The sequence below is a fragment of the Polypterus senegalus genome, chromosome 18, assembly GCF_016835505.1.
Source record: "Polypterus senegalus isolate Bchr_013 chromosome 18, ASM1683550v1, whole genome shotgun sequence".
Lineage (NCBI taxonomy): Eukaryota > Metazoa > Chordata > Cladistia > Polypteriformes > Polypteridae > Polypterus > Polypterus senegalus.
The window spans coordinates 57,114,912-57,132,497 of NC_053171.1; the positions used below are offsets into that span (position 1 = coordinate 57,114,912).

General features: G+C 37.4%; 1 protein-coding gene across 1 annotated transcript in view; it reads right to left on the reverse strand.

The window, feature by feature from the left end:
• Positions 1–12,337, reverse strand: part of vangl2 (VANGL planar cell polarity protein 2) — an 85,240-nt gene extending 72,903 nt beyond the window's left edge. The window contains exon 1 of the mRNA XM_039741479.1: positions 11,537–12,337. The gene's annotated coding sequence lies outside the window, so the exon portion shown is untranslated. The remainder of the gene's footprint in view (positions 1–11,536) is intronic.
• Positions 12,338–17,586: the final 5,249 nt, after the last annotated feature.

The window sequence follows — 17,586 nt, forward strand, 5'->3', positions numbered from 1 at the left end:
TGCAGCCCCATCTGAGATTATCAGGTACAGGACCAAACCTAGATGATAAAACGAATCAAATCAGTGGGCTGAGCCACTCTTACTCACTCACTCACATCAAGAAAATGTACAGTGGCCAAGGAAACCAAATTTGCATATGTATGGGAGGAAACCACATTAAGTAGAGATAACACTCTCAGATAAAGGAAAAAAAAATGTGGCAACACTCCAAACAGACATACATATGGCCAGGAATCAAACCGACATCTCTGCAGCTATGAAGCCACAGTGCAAACTTTTGCACCTCTGTGCTGCTTCCTATTTCTTATACAGTACTAGGAAGGGATGTTTTCCTGACATACTTTCTTTACTCCATTAGCTGTGCTTCCTTCCATCTTATTAATGTTTCCAAGATTAGTGTGATCAAAACAAACAGGTTTGTGCTACACACTTGTATAACAGTGCAAAATAACGTTAACTCTGCCAATATCGTACGTTTGATTGAAAGATACATTATGTAACATAGATCAGAAAAAGGAAATAGAAAATAGGTCAACTATTTTGTCAGAAAACAATAACCTTCACATGACAAATAAATTATTGTTTTTTTTCTACCCTTTGCTGGTTTATCACACCACAAAGCCTACAACGTAATAAACTTTTCTTTTACCCAGGCAGTCAGTCAAGTGTGCTACAAGTTCAACTCTGTATTAAAGTGTTTAACAAAAATTGCAAAGAACATATGTGGGCTTGTATGCAGAAGCACAGGCGTATGAAGGGAAAACCTTTACTTACTAAAGGTAATGTCACATTGCACAACTTTTGCATCAGTTTTTAGCTATGGTCTTTTTACATAATCTTAGCGAATCAGAAGCAACTGGCGGTATGCTCCCTGAAGCCAGTCCAGAAGTGCAACCAACCACTACAAAATTCTACTTACTTCAACATAATTAGTGTAGGGGCTGGCTCTGTGTGCATGACAGTCAACAGCCAGAGAACACTGATCAGGAAATAGAATTCATATAATGCAAGAAATAAAGGAACATAGGTGTTTTGGACCGGACAAACAGAAGAGAGGCTTGTCTGTCTTATGTCTCATGTTTTACGTACCATGACAGAATGGAAAAGGACAGAGATTAAGGCTGAACTTACTGTACTTGTTAATCCTTCATATAGCATCAATTCTGTCATTCAGCAGACAATTGACTGTCACAAAAAGGGGTGAGCATGACTGTGTAGATAGGTCAGCAGGTAGTTGCTAAATGTGATTTGTGTAGCTATTTTCAGTAGTGTAAAATGACATGGTCCAGCAATGACATCAGCAAATGCAGTCTACAAGTCTGACATACTCTACAACTAAAAGGTACTGTCATGTGCATGAGCTTGGGGAAGGGCTCTGGTGATGGTAGTTAACTCGGTTGGCGCCATGTTTTAATGCCTTTTCTCTTTCTCACTCTGAAGAATGGAAGCTTAATTGCTTTTCCACCTCTGCCATCACCCTCCCGGATCCGCCCCTTCCTGTCTGGAAACTATATAGCCAGTCGCTTGGCTATCTTTGAGTCAGTTCACTGTCAGACTCCCATCTGAACAGACGTCTATTTTATCTGTGTAAAAAGATCTTTTTTTTTTTATTTTCATTATCTGAAGTCACAGATATGCCCCAAACCTTATTCAGTGTCTACTCCTTGTTTTATAGCATGTAATGTCACAATGGCTTACAGTAAGGCGACAAATGAAGTATGCTTTCACACAGGCAGAAGGGCTGAGTCACACACGATCAAAAATCCCAAGAAAGCTTATATGGAAATTTTATGGACAGAGGCCTTGCAAAATTGCAAAGAATTTTATTAAGTTGGTATATATGTTAACAAAGCTGGAAAAAAATACCAGAGTCTTCACTTATAGCACACATAAATTCATATGACTGAACCAGGGACACAGGCGATGAAAATGATTGTAGGGCTTGATTATTTAGCAGAACTTTGCATTCTTTGCAAACTTTTACAAAACTTACTGGTAAAGGAAGACATTTTAAAACAGGGTAGTAACTCTACACTTAGGTAGGTAGGTTAGGAGAATGTGCTGATACAGCATGTTGCCACACCCACCACATGACACTTAAACTAAGGAAAAAAAAAAAAAATGACACACACCTGGCATCAGATACTGCCCCGCACAGTATCATAGATTGCTCATAGATGGTATTTGCCCCCAGTGAAAAAGGCAGCCCAATCTGCTAGTTTTAAATCAGCAGAAAAGTTTGGGGTGGGGAGCACGAGATGTGAAAATGAAGTGTGACAATTCAGCCTGATTTTGCTTTCTGTCAAGCAAGTATTTTAGAACACACAGTAGGTCTTTGCAACTTCTTTGTGATTCATACACATCACAAAAAATAATCATTAAGTAAATACAATTAACTCTGCACTCTACTATTACTGCCCTTCTTCACTTTTATTGTCTCTACTACTTTATGTGAGATGACAGTTTTATGTGTCATTATGTGTGTTACTAAACAAACATTTCAAGGTCATATTGGACTTTTTGAACTTAAATGGTTAAGATGGGAGTATCCTGGGTTTAGTGGACTAATAACAAAGGAATCATTAAACCAGCAGTAATAAACAAGTCAGTTTAGCTACCCAGAGCAGATGAACAGAGATGTTTTCTAGGTACAGTTCAGTCTGAATATTCCTAACTAAACAAGTCACACCTTAGCAACTTTCCTATTAAAAAAAAAATCAGATGTAGCCAATATGTGACCTTCTCAAAATTTACAACATTAATACAGTATAGGATAGTAGTTTACCAAAATAAATGCAAGATTCCACCACTATAGCATTTGTCAATTTTTCAATGTTAAAAGCTCAAAGCACAAGCTTGGATTAAGCTCAGAACTGACAAAATGTCTTTCTTCATATCCTAAATCCCTGTGAACTTTTTAGCATTCACTTGGCTGCTGCTGGGATCAGTTTTAAAAATTCTGAACTGTAACATCTCAAAGTTGAAAAGTGGGAATTCTCCCAAAACATAATCCACAGTTAAGACTAACAAGTGAAAGTTGTTCACTGAATTTTATAAGAATTAGTCTATTAGTTCTTGACTTACAGTATTCATAAACCTATATCATAGACACACAATATGGATGTATATTTGCACGCATCTTCAAAACAAATTCTAGGGATATAAAAATTAGATTTTTCTTTGAAACCTCAAAGCTGATGAAATCAATATGATGCATGGAGAAAGTAAAAAATAACATTGTAGCTGAGTTGCTCTTTATGAGCTTCATAATTTTATTGTACTAGAAATGGAACCCTTTGGTTAATACCCAGAGCAGGCCTGTATTTACTCATGGACTATCGTGTTCCATATCAGGGAATAAAAGCAATGGCTTATTAGAAGCTAAAGGCACTAACAAAATCTTTTGGAAAAATAAAAACTCAAACTATGCCTCTCTCATTTAAATACTCTCAATTTAAATTTTATATTTTTTTACAATTTAAGACACCTAAATTATTAACACAATTAGCATAAAAAAGTCATAAAAACACATACAATATTGGAGAAAAACCTTTTACCAAAACACATCTTTGAAGGTAAAATTGCATTATTCTGCATGCCATAAGCAAAAACATTTGGAAATACTTTTTTTTAATGAATATTCCATACATTTGGACAGCAAAGTAAAATGTATCTGTAATAGGAGAACATCTGTCCATCTTCCTAGTCCGCTTATCCAGTGCAGGGTCACAAGGCAGTTGAATTCTGTCCCAGCAATCACAGGGGACAAGGTAGAAACAACACCTAGAAAGGGCGCTAGTCCTTGACAAGGAGAAAACACACACACACACACCAGTCAATTTAGCAACACCAATTCCCTTAACTTAATTCACCTCTCTGGGTAAAACTGGGTCACCTGGAGGAAATCCACTAAGATACTGGGAGAACATGCAAAATCCAAGGTGGGAACACCCAGCGCTACCACTGTGGAAACATGCCATCCTATTAGTGCAACATTCATTATATTCAAGATTTACAAAAAAAAAAAAACAGCTAACCACTAACCTTAACCCAAAAGGTTGCCGATTTCAGAAGGAATTTAATTTTGGATATTACAACTCTAACCCGAGCTCTGCAAATGATAACAAACACATTAGAAATACCATTAACTTCAAAAGCATGTGCCAGTTTGTCTGAAGTACAAGAGAATTCCATGCACATATTCTGCATTAATATCTGAAGTGATTACATTCAGGAAGACATGAAACTTTATTCAACATTCTATTGGTTTTGTAAATCAAACAAAAGGAAAGGCAAACTTTCAGTAATGGAGGCGACTAGGAGAGAAGTGTCAAATATCAAGGCAATGAAGGAACGGAAAGGACTGTCCTAAATACTAAACCAAAATCAAAACCAAGGAGCCAGAAAAGGGGGTCTGAATACTAGACATAATTCCTAAAATCAAATATGCAGATATATCTTTTGATTTATTGGCAAACTTGGAAGACCAGAAAGTGCACAGTGCCAACCTTTTGTCTCATCGCAGTGATGACAATAGCACTGGGCATCTGTGAGGAATACTGCATAGCAGTAATTGCTGCCCAAAATGGCAGTGCACAGGAAAACCAAAATGGCATTGGAAAAATACAGAAAAGATAACAAGTAGAAAATGACTTCTAAACCAAAGAGTATTATCATAAACAGATTCAGTAACTTAAAATTGATTAAGGATATTATTTGTGGAGGATAGAGTTCAGTAAAACAGGTATACAATAATTATGAATATGGAGTATAACACTGTTGTTGTGTTGAGAGTACAGAAAACAGATAAACTACAAAACACCTCCATTAAAAAAATGTACAGTTTCTTAATTTGCAGATTCCTGAAACGCTACTCCATTCATTTCAAACATAATTAGCTACTGCAATGCTTTATTGTCAGCATGTTCAAATAACTTCCACAATACTTTACAGTTAATTCAAAACATAGAAGCAAAGATTAAAAGTAGAATTAAGAAGTACAACCATACAACTCTAATGTTTAAATTACTACACCAACTTCCATTTAACTTAAGAGTAAATTTTAAAATGCTCCTTTATACATATAAAACCATAAATGATTTAGGCTCCCATGCCTAACAGAGCTTATTAACTCCGTAATGATCTAGCTACATTAGTGACGTCTCTTCTGCCTTAGTATTCAATTCAAGAATAAAGATTTGTTACTTTAATGGAGCATATGCTTGTTAGAGCTGCTGCCGGGAATATTCATATTGCTTTATAATAATTTAGGCCATTACTTTGTATAAATCTTTCAAATGTTCTTTTTCTTCTTAGAGTCTAATTAAGGAACTTGGTGTAGCTCAGAGTGGTGTCAGCACTAATCATGGATCCACAGTCAGACTATTAGTACTGCACTATAATAGTTGTAATTAGCCATTGTCGTACATCAGACTGCAACCACAGTACCTAGAACAGTGGAGAGTGGGATGAGAAAAACTTTCACATCCTTACAAATAAACAACAGTGTTGGTACATTATATGTTTATAAATTGCCTTGGTTGGGGCAAGTGATATATGTAAAAAAATACTTGACACATGCACTGTTCATATGTTTAAAGAGTAACAGTGGAGTAACGTGTCAAGTTTTTTTGTCCTTTATTTAGAAGAGAAAAAGAAAACCATTACAAGAGAATATAGCTTAATCAAACAACAATATGCTTCAAAATTAATACAATGAAAATAACTTAGCATTCAATCCCCACCCAAAATGAGCAGTATATTTCTGTTAATGTTTCAATACTGCATTTGCTTTATGCTACACTAACGGCTACCCATCTAAGACATGCCATGTTTTGGACAAATGCAATGCATGTTTCTGGTACATGCTATTTAGTATGGGATTCATAAAAGCAGTATTTGTGAAGCACCATCTGTCAGAAAGACAAATGAAATGCATTTTATTACCACAAATGTTTGTGAGGTGCCATCTGTTGAAATGACGAAGGCACTACTTATGTCTCTGTTATATGCCATTTGATAGAGGATTCATAAAAGCAGTGTTAATATTTGTAATGTGTCATATATTTGAAAGACAAATGCAATGCATGCTATTACTACAAATGTTTGTGATGCACCATCTGTTGGAATGACAGGTACACAGCAACCAGATGGACACACAGATACACAGACACTTATCGTTTTATTAAGGCAGATGTTAACAACAGTATATCTCTAATTTGTAATTTGTGCCATGAGAAGTGTTCTTATTAAGCAAAGGCACATTTTTTGGACAGAAATGGAACTTAAGCTGAAGTCAAAAATGCTTGCAGTTGGTTTGAATTTTGCTTTATTTTTCTTTTTAAAATAAGCCTGGTTTGTTTAATTTACTAATCAAGGACGCAAAACACTCACAGTACGAAGCTGGCAGTGCAGACTTTTCAAGTAGATAAAAAGAGCTGGATATGTAAATTTACTTCCAAATATAAAGTGCTGATTTATATTTTAAAAGTTCACAAGAAGTTGTTTCTGAAATGATACCTCTGATCATCTGCTCATTTCTACTGTAAAAATGGATGTAAAATGTTGGAATGTAAATGCTCCACAACACCTATGAACAACAAGTATGAGGAGAGTTCTCCAAAAAATTGATTTCACAACATAAATCAAACAATTTAGAAAACATGCAGTGTTACCATGGCCTATGCTTGTTCTCCCGGTCATTAGATCAAGCATTCACAGACAGAAGTGCAAATATAAGACAAACTTGATGTTAAAAATACTATACATTTATTATTTTAAAATGTGTCCGAACCATTGCCAAACCATACAACACATTCCTTAATTTAACAGAGTTATTGTATGCACTTATAAATTTAGGAGACTACTTAAGTTATTTTAGGATATTCAAAATAACTGGAGATTAGTCAAACAAATTATACACAGTCCTTAATGTCTGATGCTCACAGATACACCTTCTTTGTTTTCCAGTCTCCGTCTTAAATAAATTGGGGTGAAGACAGCCTTTTCAGTTTTTCATGTGGGGCCAAACAAAACAAGCTAATTGTTCTAATGTAACAGTGAATATTTTCATTGTTAATCCTTACTTAACAGATGTCATAATGCAGGCTAGTAAAATAACCAGAATCTTCTCACTACAAATTAGACCCAAGGCTAGATTAAAACTAACAAACCACTGCTGCTTGACAATCGATAGGGTCAATGCAGCTGTAGCTGTCCACCATGACAGTAGAGGTGTAGAGTACTAGTGTAGTCAAAATGATATAATCACTGTATTGACGATGTAACACTTCAGTTAACATACACAATGAGTTTGGCATTGCTTCTGATTTTAAAGTACCCTGCCATACAATTTTAACAAACATTGCTGGGAGATGCGTTTTGTTTTTTTTTTTGTAATTAGTTACTGCATTTATGTTTACAACATGTCTCTTTTGGCAGACCCACAACCTTTGAAGTGTTAACAGGCAGGTGTAGTATAGTTAAACTAGAATCACACTGGTTTCACAGGTTCATTGACCTTGTTTCAGTTCTTGTACTGTTCTTCACTGTCTCAGTTTCTAAAGTGCATTTTTGTAACTGTTCAAAAGTCATTTTTAAGGCAAGAAAAAAGGTATGGGTTATGCACAAACACAAAAAAACAGAAAGAAGAACAGTGATATGGTTTTGACTATAAAGGCTTCAGTGGGTAATGTTTATACACCAAAAATGTTGTCTTAGTAACCTTCTTTTCTATGTTTTTCAATGCGACGTTTTTAACTTTTGAAGATGCATGCTGAGGTAGCTCTCCGCTAACTTCAAAATCCGAACACATTTCTCCAGTTTTAATGTCACTACACTGGTTACCTGTGTCATTCACAATTGACTTTAAAATTCTGCTTATGGTTTATAAAGCCTTAAATAATCTCGCCCCATCTTATATATCGGAATGTCTGACACCTTATATTCCAAATCGTAACCTCAGATCCTCAAATGAGTGTCTCCTTAGAATTCCAAGAACAAAACTTAAAAGAAGTGGTGAGGCGGCCTTCTGCTGCTATGCACCTAAAATCTGGAATAGCCTGCCAATAGGAATTCGCCAGGCTAATACAGTAGAGCACTTTAAAACACTGCTGAAAACACATTACTTTAACATGGCCTTTTTATAACTTCATTTTAATCTTAATTTAACTCAATCCTGATACTCTATATGTTCAATCTCCTCAAAATAACTATTCATGGTGGCTCTAAAATCGGTACTGACCCCTACTCTCTTTTCTGTTTCTTTTTCCGGTTTCTTTGTGGTGGTGGCCTGCGCCACCTCCACCTACTCAAAGCTTCATGATGCTCCAACAATGATGGATGGATTAAAAGGCAGAAGTCTACGTGACCATCATCATCATCAAGCCCTTCCGTGAGAATCCTAAATCCAAAGAGGACTGTTTCATTTATGTTAGGTAGAATGCCCAGAGGGGACTGGGCGGTTTTATGGTCTGGAATCCCTACAGATTTTATTTTTTCTCCAGCCCTCTGGAGTTTTTTTGTTTTTTCTGTCCCCCCTGGCCATTGGACCTAACTCTTATTCTATGTTAATTAGTGTTGACTTATTTTGTTTTCTTATTGTGTCTTTCATTTTTCTATTCTTTAATATGTAAAGCACTTTGAGCTACTGTTTGTATGAAAATGTGCTATATAAATAAATGTTGTTGTTGTTCACATTATGGTATAGTCGTTAAAGCATTGAGCTTTAAACTCCGAGGTAGTGGGTTCAAATCCTTCCACTAACCCTGAGCGACTATCAGCAAGTCACTTCACCTAACTTAAATCCAAGACTTACAAACTTTAGTCTAGCATACCTTGACTAGAGCTGCTGATTAGATGTGCATATTGCACTTGCGTTTTTAAGTCATTTGTGCAGAAATAGGAGGATCATAATATCTTTAGACTATTTTTAACCCTCCTCTCTTCTGTATCTCTTCCAAGCAACTGGATGTGGCACTTGGTGCCCACTGCTCTACTGCCAGGCTGTACATGGAAAAGTCATCTCGGATAAAGGAGCACTAAAATCATCAGATGGAAAGATTCTCTCAATAGATTGGACGACCAGCACAGACTCCATTGTAGAAAACTCAGGAGCAGGTAGACGGCCAGTTGGCTGAAGACCGTTTTAATCTCCACTATTGTTAACTTACCAAAATTGATCAGTTAATTAATGGGCTAATATTGTTGGTTTCAATTTATGTTTAATCAGTTTGTACATTGTTTTTTGTGCGTTTTAAGAAATCTGCATCTGTGTACCAGTTCTGTATTTTGTAATGAGTATAATCTATACTTTTAACTTGAGGATTGTTAACAACCCCTCTGCGCCTGCGCTCAGTGACGAGTGCTATACAAAAATTAATTTGTATTGTAAAGTCAAGAACCAACTAATTTACATAGTGATGTAGCTTTGAACCATAGAAATATTGCTTTTAAAATAAGATTGACAAAACCTTGAAGTCAAGCTTGTTTTTTTTTTTCCTTTTTCTTTTTAATGGACTCTATAATCACGCTTTCAAGCTCTTTATTTTAACAACGGGGTGGACTGAAATTCTTACCTAAAAGTAAGAAAAATAAAAATTCTCTTTTCAGGTAATTTGTATTAATAATAAAAATAATAATAATAATACATTTTGGTCCTCCCTGCGTGGAGTTTGCATGTTCTCCCCGTGTCTGCGTGGGTTTCCTCCGGGCGCTCCGGTTTCCTCCCACAATCCAAAGACATGCAGGTTAGGTGGATTGGTGACTCTAAATTGGCCCTAGTGTGTGCTTGGTGTGTTTGTGTGTGTCCTGCGGTGGGTTGGCACCCTGCCCAGGATTGGTTCCTGCCTTGTGCCCTGTGTTGGCTGGGATTGGCTCCAGCAGACCCCCATGACCCTGTATTTGGATTCAGCGGGTTAGAAAATGGATGGATGGATAATACATTTTTTATTTATATAGCACCTTTCTCATACTTTCAATAATGTTTTATTTCCAATTTAAGAACAGATTATAGGTTGGCTGTGGATTTTAAAAGCAATTACTTAAGCATGAAAATCTGCAAAGGATGGAGAAGGTCAGTTGTGACCAGTCCAACTGCAACTCAAATTTACCAGTTTGAGAATGTCATGTTATGTTAAAATAAAAGTGCAAGGTGACCATGAAAAATGTGAAGTCTTTTCTGAAAGCCAACCATACGCCCCAGGATGTGCAAACCACACATTGGCTCACATAATTGCATTAAATAAAATTTGCTAGCCCAGAAGTGTCAATTGTGTGGTAGCTGTTAATTCTGCCTGCTCTCTGTAAAAAAAAAAAAATCAAATCACCTTTCTTTACCAATCCATAACATTACTTTGTTATAAATATAAATAGCACAAACAGATGATCCATAGGTAAAGCATAGAGTTAAAAATATTGCTCATTACTCTCACTATAATATATATATATGAGAAAGAGCATGAAAACAAATCTGTATTGGCTTCATTATTATATTTTTAGTAGTGCACAATTAAAGAAATGGCTACGGCATTTGAACAACATTCACTGTTGCCATTAAACTAGAATAGGCTTTAACAGTTAAGCACTAGTATTGTTTTGCTTAACCTTAACAATGAGAATCATTCTGTGGCGCATATGACAAAAACTAGCTACAGAAAGGGAGGAGAGGGAAATTAAATCTAACATCTCCGCAAACTCCAACAGCTGTGAGCGTTTCAGTTCATCAGTATTCTTCTCTAAAAAGGCCAAGCTGCACTCCTGGCTTTCGAGTGCGGATCCTGGCGGATTGATCCCACCACTAGGCTCCACTGCTTCAAGCAGGCGAATCCCAGGTTGGAAGGCCTTTTGTTTATCTTGGATACCGAAATAGAAACAAAAAGTCACTGCTCTTGATAACATGACAGAGATATATAAATGGTTGTTAAGAATATACTGCCTGATCTGAGAACGGCTGCAGAAAACTTTACCACGGCCTTCAACGTGCTTGAATAATACTAAAATTACCGGGTGAAATGGTCACAGGCTCTTGCCTACTCTGCAATAGACTCTTCCATTTGCAGTAAACATTCTTGGGCGTATGTTCTCAGCATTTTAAAATGAAAAGCGACAGTGTTCGCGACAGATCGTTCTTCTACCCGATGTCATTAATTAGATGTGCAGTTGTGTACCTCAATAATAATACGAACCACTTTGCTGTGAATCACATTAGTAAAAGAGACATTGGAGTAATGAAGCAGAAGAAAACGGATCCATGCCGGCGTTTCACAGTTCTTCAGAACACGAATTATTAAAGCAGGGGTCAGCCGCCGAGACCGTTTCGAATATCTACTTTAACATTCAAAGTGAATTACGTCCCCATACATGCGAAATCACCATATAAACAATCCCAATTATTAGATAGAGTAATGGTGAAAAATGAATTTGTAAAGAAAATTGGCAAATATACAAGGCAATTAGTAGAAAATTATCATTAAGTAGGGTATTTACAAAGTAACATAAATTGTGTTTGCACGAATACATAAGCACCACACAGACTTACCGTTCACAGTTAGGCGGAGACAATGGGGGGAATACAATTGTAGTGATGAAAGGGTCAGCTCCCAAATTCTGACTTTATTGTTAATCGAACCGTCGACCTGGCTGTTTCCTTTTCATTGAGTTAAAAGATGCCCGAAAAACGCGAATTCATTCACAAATTGAAGTTCCCTAGCAATTAATTGTACATCCAGAGAAGGTTGATATATTAAGTCAGACGAATTCCTCCGATCTCCACGTCCAAATCCGATACCTCGTTATGTTAATTTTTTATTGCAGATTAGACGGTCTCCGGTGGAAAAGATCATAGGCGCATACTTTACAGGAAATGCAATTCCTCCTTTGTTTCCTTCAGCTTTTCCTTGCCTGCTCTTTTTCCCCTTTCTTCTCTTTCTCTCTCTCTCTTTTTTAAACAACAGTGATTCTTCTTCCAGGATCTTTCCTTGCTCGCTCTCTTTCTCTCTCTCTCATTCAAAAGCGAAGCCGGCTCTTCCAGCCTGAATCCCACCTCCCCATTTCTTTCGCTATTGAATTCACACGTTCGCTCCCACCACCACCCCCCAGCTTTCTCTTCCAGCTGCGTTTTCTGTCTCTTCTCTGTTTACATGAGTTACGGCTGGGAAAAGAACGTTGTTCACAAACGCGCACGAAAGCTGTTCTAAAGTATAACGAGTTTAAACAAATAACAGCACTGTCTTGTGGCATGACACACAAAAGGCGTACTTTACTACTATACAATTCCTTTAACATCTGAGACGACTAAATTGCATAGGGCCATGTGTGCACGTAGCCACAAAAATACTACTGCATCACATTTCTTATCTTGTCATTTTATATACTTTGGAGCGTTATATAAATATACTATTCAACGAGGAAACGATAAAAACAAACGGTAAGAATGGTGCATATATTTATCTTGATTTTCAGAAAGTTTTTAATGAGGTGCCACGTGAAAGTTTTGTGATCAAACTAAAAGAAGTAGCAATTCAGAACACACAAAACATTGGAAGCAAAGGGTCATGATGAGGATAACGTTTTCATAATTAGGTAATGTTAAAAGTGGTGTCTCCCTGTGGTGTGACTGTTGCTCATTTTTAAAATATACCAGAGGTGTCAAACTCCAGTCCTGGAGGGCTGCCGTAGCTGCAGGTTTTCATTCTAACCCTTTTCCTAATCAGTGACCAGGTTTCACTGCTAATTAACTTCTTTTCCCTTCAATAGTCATGTCGTTAGGAATTCAGTCTTCTGAATTGATTATTTTCTTTATTAAATAACAGTAAACCAGAAATAAGGCATGAAACAAGTTGACAGATGACCAGATCAATTGAGGCTTCAAACTCCAACCAATTTCACTCCAATCAGTTTCTTAATGAGAAGCTGATTCTTGCTGTTAATTAAACCTGTTATTTAATTCCACAGCTTGTTGCGGCTCTCATTCTGCCAAAAGCAGACATTTCCAAAACTGTTGATTTTCTGTTTTTTTTCTAAGAACACTGTCAAGATGTTTTGGTGACCTGAGAGATCAACCTTTCTGAGACCTTCACCATTCTTTATTTTCAGATATTAAATGATGGGCACAGGTACTGAGTATGTGTGCGGCTACTGTACTGTACTGTTTCATGGCACTTCTCAAAATTTTCTTTGCGATGAAGAAAAAAGTGAGAAATGGTGCCAGTTTACACTGAAAGAAAGAAAATGTGGAAAATCATTATTTCGGAATGAAGAAAAATGAATGGGGAAAGCATTTGGAATTGCACCTTCAATGCTTTAAAATTTTGAAGGATCAAAAAAAAAAAAAGACAAAGTTAAAGATCGGGCATGGGACCTGAGTGGAAAAAAGAAGCACATTTATATTTCTGTACAAAATAATACATTTAACATCTCACTTTCATTCTGTATTCATTCCTGTATTTCTAAAAAAGTAAAATCTAACATTTAATTTTCAAATAATTTTTTTTTTTGCAGTTTAAGAAGCGCTTTTTTATATAGGTATTGTCAAGCTTGGGTCACAGAGCTGCATAAGAGACACAAAGGTAATTCAGGTTTGCAAAGAAAATACAGTTAATTTATTACTGTATAGAGAAGGCAGGTGCAGTCTCAAGACTTTATTCAAAATAGCAGCTGTTACTTCAGCACTCAAGCACACAAGATAGGAGGCACAACATAGGGGGAATCGTCCTGCTTTAGTTCCCATATTCAGATTAGAAGAACACCAGCGACTCAGAACTACTGTGGCAGAGCAGGAGGGTACGAGGAAGAGCAGGTCAAAGCCCACTGTTAAATGTTCTAAACATTACGTTACACAGTAAGCCTGATCCTGCAGAAGACAACCAATTACTTTGCCCTTTATTTACTGTTTACCAGATTCAGCAGAACAACTATGGAATTGTCCTTGTGCCACTGCCGTTAAAGAAGGCGAATCACCCCAGTCACAACAGTATTCATGTTTCTCCCATATTCATTATAATGGAATTTCCGTTATGCTGAAATATTTTTATGGTCCCATGAATTTTGTTACAATGGAATTCCACCTGTATATATTAGTCATGCATATGTGTCAAAGGACCAACCAGGCTCATCAAAGATATGTGATACCATGCAGGAGAAAAAGGGTGTGCTATTGCTAGCAGTATGGTCTCTTTTCTCACCCACAGCTCTAAGAAGATGCCCAGTGAGGAACCCCATAAGACCTAGACATCCATGGAGGGAGACATCTCATCTGGACCCAACCAACCCATGTTGTCTAGCACAACATATAAAGAAATGTTAGTTTAAATGTATAGGAAAGCAAAGTAGTTTAATACTGTTTAACATAAATGTAAACCAATAATATCTGTCCATGAATTAATTGTTGAACTACGGCCAGCTGACAACAAAGGACAAGAAAACAAAAAGTACAGTCAACAGCATCCCTGCAGAACATAAAACCCTGGAGTATCCATGTAAGAAAGAAAATTAAAACTCAAGCACTGTCACTGTCCTGGAGTCCAACTAACTAACTAATCCAACTAACTGTTCACTCCCTACTGGGCATTCTACAGTCCACTCTGGGCTGGCTGTCCAGTCCGATGACAAAATCCTTTCCACTTGATGATTCAAATGCTTGCTGTATCTTACTGTTTCTCTGTTTATAGATCACACAATAGTATTTCATACCACTCGCTGTTTTCAAACTATAGCTCTGTTTCATGGCTTTGCTTTTACTGGACCTTGCTTCCAAATGTTTCTGTAAATGAACAGAGGGAAACAAGTGACTGTGTTTAGACTAAATACAATCAGTGATCCCTATTCATTATGAAATTTTAGTCAGAAGACCATTCACTCTGATCCCAAGCCTACTCCTGGGAGAAAACAAGGCTGAAAGTTAAATGTCAAAAACTGTCTTATGCAGTTTAAAATATGACACAGAAATAGAGATTGTCAGGTTGTAATTGTGGTGTAATAGTGAAATATTATGCATGCAGTCCCAAACTACAAAAAATATCTCTAGAGACTGTAGTGTAGCAGGTCCACAGCTCACATCAAAAAGTACACTTTTTAAACAAATAATCGACGCACTCGCCGCTTAGGGAGGGGGCATGGTATATGTGGTCGGAAGCGGTTCCTGGGTGAATTAATGATGCAGGCTAACCTCGCTTAAGTGCACAGGTGAGCAGTCGTCCACATCCATAATTGTTCCCGGGAGCTGCTAATTGCCACATCTGATCCACGTCCATGTAATAAATAGAAGCGCGAGGCGGCTAAAGGGGGAAGAAAAAAAAAAACAACAACAAAACACCACACACCAACCCAAACACGGGCGAAAGTTGCAGGAGAGGAAGGCGGCTGGAAGCAGGTAGAGGAAAGCTGGTTCAGGAGAGAAGGAGAGCGAGCAAGTACAGGCTCAAGCTTTATGCAGGCAGCTGGGAGAGGCGAGCGTGAGTGGGGTATTTGGCCGACCCCCGAGGGCCGATGATAGTAGTCACTCCTGCTGAGCGTTTGTTTGGAGCAGGAGTGACCAGGAGAAGGTTGGCTCGCCACAGCAAAGGCAGTGGGAGTCGGAGATTTGGAATGGAATCCTCAGTTTGAGCATCCTAGCTTTTGGGGGAAGCCAAGTCTCGGTCTAGGTGAGCAGAACCGGAGCCAGGGATCAGAAGGCCACCAGACCAGTAGAGCGAAGAAGGTCAGCTGCAGGTCATAGACATACTGTAGAATTACTAGATGCCGCATGACCAGCAGCATTGTACATCAACGTTGCCGACATATTGCGAGTGGCACTGCTGTGGAGTGAAGTAGTGGATAAAGATGCCTCATGCATGTGCTGCTTGGGATTGTCCAAACCGCTGTATGCTCCAAACCAGATCCCAGGGGATTACATTTCATAGGAAAGGCTGAACAATTGTTTTGGTTATATTTGGCCATTGGAAAATCCCGTTTTATAATCTTTACTTTAGCTACACCAGGCTAAGCTAGCAAAGCTATGCATTTATGTGCTCAAGTGTGCCTCCAAACAACATTTTGGCTAAATGTATTTAGTCACTAACTATGTAGATTGTTGTTAGCTGTTAACATTTCTCAAACTCTGAAGGTTTCCCAAAGAAAGCCACCTCTGGAAGCAGTGGGAGGTAGCCCTTTGACGGGATTTTGAGAAAGCTGTCCTGTGATGTGTGCCATGCTAGTTTGGTAACATATGCTCTACCGGCATCATATGATCAAAGCTACCACTTGCTCACATTAAAAAACAAAGGAGCTTTGATGATTCATTCTGAGGGTACAGTCAAGGTGGTCAAAGTAGCTGAGCATGTTATCTGACAGTCGACATTAGGGCAAGCTGTCAGTGTATTTTTGATCAATCAATTTGTTCAGGCTAAGATTGGTTCAGATTATGTGTTTTTTCTCGAGGAGCACATTGAGGAAACACAGATTGAAATTGACAGCCATCATTTTATGCTCATGTCTTTATTTGTGTCTGTCTTCCACAAACTAAGGCTGCACCATATTGCCAGACTGAATTTTCTCAAATTACAGAGTGGCAACAAAAGCTATGTAAGACGGTTCTGTTTCAAGGATTTTAGATCCTATCCTGTATATATTTAAGTAACCGCATTGTGTGTGTGTGTGTGTGTGTGTGAGAGAGACATTGAGAGAGGAATGAGTGAAATGTTTTCAGAAATTATTAAGCCAATTTGTATACAATAAAATTGTTTATTTTGAGTGTATCATTTCACTTTTAAAAGAAAGACCAGACTGCCAGTTGCAGTCTTACTATTTTCACTTTCAGATATTGGTCAAGTTTTCATCTCAATAATTAATAATAATACTTTTTATTTAATAGCACTCAAGGTCACCTTACAATAAAATTAAACAACATTAGTAAAATTATAACAAGAGAATGATAAATCAAAATCAATAATTAGCCAACAAACAAAGATAACTGACAGTAACAGTGCAAAATTCACATACAGTATATGCCAGTTTGAAAAGATAAGTTTTGAGGGTAGTTTTAAAATGTGTTATTGAATCGAGCTGATGTATATGAGAGGGAAGGGGAATTCCCGAGTTGAGGAGCACTAGGAGAGACGCTCGAGCTCCCAGAGCACTGAGTCTGACGTGTGGTACAGAAAGTCGAGCTGCAGAGGTGGATCTGAGTGAGCGAGCAGGAGTATAAGTCTGTAGGAGATCAGTGAGGTTGTGGAAAGCTTTAAATTTTAAGAGCAGTATTTTGTATTATATTCTGTAATTAACATTGAGCCAGTGAAGTTCAGAGAGAATAGGTGTAATATGTTTAGTGGATTTAGAACTAGTTATTATCCTGGCAACAGAATTTTGAAGAAGTTGTAAGCGATGCATAAGTTTTTGTGGGATGCCAGATAGAATAGCATTACAGTAATCTATATGTGAGGTGACTAGGGCATTAACCAATACTTCAGTACTGTGTTGTGTAAGAACAGGGTGAAGTCTAGAAATGTTTCAGAGATGGAAGAAGGCAGTCCGGGAAATGTTACTTATATGAGAGGAATTATTTATTATTATTATTACTATTAATAATAATAATAATAATAATAATAATTATTA